At 47.9% G+C, this 2649-nt stretch overlaps 1 pseudogene; it reads left to right on the top strand.

The window, feature by feature from the left end:
• Nucleotides 1–1655: 1655 nt before the first annotated feature.
• On the top strand, nucleotides 1656–2112 carry LOC102244487 (annotated as a pseudogene).
• Nucleotides 2113–2649: the final 537 nt, after the last annotated feature.

The following is a 2649-nucleotide window of genomic DNA, read 5'->3' as shown; positions in this document are numbered from 1 at the left end:
AGAAGGCTTGTCACTGCCATGGCTCCCGTGGCCTGCCCCACCTCAGGGACCGCATCCCTCTCCTTTGCTTCCCCAGACCTTGATGAGTAGCAGCTGAAGGAAGCACAGATGAACAACTTTCTCCGCGAAAGGCTGTGGGAGGAGAGGAGAGGGGAGGGAGGTTAAACTGTGAGGGGTCTGGGAGCAATCATTCGGTTAAGCATCTAGCTCATGAGGCACAGAGACCTGAGGGTGGTTCAAACTCCAGAGGAATAGAGGAAATTGGAGTGAGGTAACTCTTGGAGTCTCTGTTTCTTTCTCTGTAAGGTGAGAATAAAATCCTGCATCTCACAGAACTGCTGTGAAAATTAAAGGAACACACAGGCAGGCCCTCGATCAAACTCCGAGAGCAGTGGTTCTCAACCTCAGCGGTCAAGGTGGGACCTGAGAATTAGCATGTCTTACAAGTGCCCAGGCGATGCTGGCGTAGCTGGTCAACACTGCGATACCTGTGAGCGGTGTGACTAGGTCACGGCCAAAGTGCTTGTGCCATTTCACATTCCCCCTGTGGTGTCTGAGAGTTCCAGTTGCTCCACATCCTTGCTGACAGGTAGTCTGGTTGATCTTTTAATTTTAGTCATTTAATAGATGTTTAATGACACCTCATTGTGGCATTTCCCCAGTGACTAATGATATTACACATCTTCTCATGCGTATTAGTTACCAATATATCTGCTTTGACAAAATATCTATTCAAATATTTAGCTCAATTTTTAAATTTGAGATTTTATTTTTTAAATTTTTAAAAAATATATATATTTTTTATTGAATTCAGAAAGAAAAGGAGAGGGAGAGAGAGATAGAAACATCAATTGATCGGCTGCCACCTGCACACCCCACATTGGGGATTGAGCCAGAAAGCTAGGCATGTGCCCTGACTGGGAATCAAACCAAAACCTCCTGGTTCATAGGTCAACGCTCAACCACTGAGCCACGCCGGCCAGACCACCCAAGCATCTTTCACAGCCCAGAGGACTGAGTGACAGTAAGCTCTGTGCCTCAACTTCCCTTCTCAACTGTAAAATGGAGATGACAATACACCCACCACAGAATGTTGTAAAGCTGAAATGAGGCAATGGATGTTTTGTGGCTGAGTCAGATAAGAGACTTCCATAAAAATTTGAAACTTCTCTTCTCGGGCCTAGCGGGAAGGGTATGAAAAGCAGACACAGAGAGAGGCGGGGGCTGCCTGGCTGGCTGTGGGAGAAATGGAGAAGAAACCTGTTAGGATTGGGGAAGAAACGGATTGAAAAGGAAGTTGGTCTGCTGCTTCCATCTCCAAAAGACCAAGGCCACTTCCTCTGATGAAATCATGCCCACCCACTCCCACAGTCTACTCAGTAAGTTGATGGCAACCTCGTTCTGGGGAGGCAATGGGCAGAGCCTCCTGTGAGTCACCAAAGGTCCCAGTTCCCAACCTCTCTCCCCGTTCACCACGTCACAGGCGGGCAGTGCCCTCCAGTAGGGATGGTCCCAGGGACTGTCCTTGGGGTGACCCATTACTGCTCTGAGCCTTAACCTCCTCTGTCCAGGGAAGACTCTGGATTAGCCAGGGCTCCCACAGCGGTGGATGGGACCATCTAAGGAGCATTATAAAAATACAGCCTCCTGAAGGGAGGACCGGGGAACCATGGCTTTTGTGGGTGCTCTTTGCAGTGGTCCGGGGAGGAGAAAGTTTACCTGCTTCCTGACGGCCGCCGTCCGCTGCCCAAACCCAGGAGCCCGAGCAGTGCTGTGGAGAAGTTGTTCACAATATAAGCAGCCTATTCCAATAGAAAATCCTTAAAAGGAGCCTCTTAAAGTGTGTCTTGTGTGGAAAACGTGTAGATTATAAGAATGTACAGCTTTTGTCCCAGTTTATTTCTCCATTTACTGGATGCATTCATGGAAGGCACATAACAGGTCTTTGTGGGAAGAAACAAAGAGAAATCACAAAAGCTATTAAGAGAGCACAAATAATGGGATTTATGCCAGTTACATACAAGGATCCTGCATATCTCAAAGACCCTAAAATTTGTAACATCAAATATCGGGAGTAAATTATGTAAAGTTATCAGCAATAAACTTATTTTATAATAAAAAAAAACACAGCCCCCTGCGGCTCAGCCCTCAGAGCTCTGCACTCTGGTGCTGAGGCCTAGAGATTCTGTGGTGCAGCCAGGTAGAAGCATCCAGAAGGCTCTGTGGATTCAGCAAGAGCGGAGTTCCACGGGGGGAAAAAAGGAGACATATGTAATACTCTTTGTAATACTTTAAGCAATAAATAATTTTAAAAAAAGAGAGAGAGAGAGAAAAAAAGAGTGGAGTTCCAGTCCTGGACCCATCACTTGAGAGTCACGGACTTGGGCACACCCTCTCCGAGCCTTGGTTGTCTCACAACTGAAGGGGTGAGAACAGAGGGCCCTGCAGATCCACACTTGAATTCTGTGGGTAAAGGCATGGGCTCCAGAAAGCCACTCTCTGGGGAGATGGAAGTGTCAGGCCACACTCACCTCTTAATCCCAGCGAGGGTGTGAGATGCAGAGGGAACAGAATGGGGCCTGTGGGTCTTGTTTCTGCCTGTGAACTACAGGGGAGGGTGAGGGACCAAGAGCCAGCTGGATGCACCTG

The sequence above is a fragment of the Myotis brandtii genome, unplaced genomic scaffold, assembly GCF_000412655.1.
Source record: "Myotis brandtii unplaced genomic scaffold, ASM41265v1 scaffold1441, whole genome shotgun sequence".
NCBI lineage: Eukaryota > Metazoa > Chordata > Mammalia > Chiroptera > Vespertilionidae > Myotis > Myotis brandtii.
The sequence above is the reverse complement of the archived record's forward strand: the minus strand, read 5'-3'. Positions and strand labels throughout refer to the sequence as shown.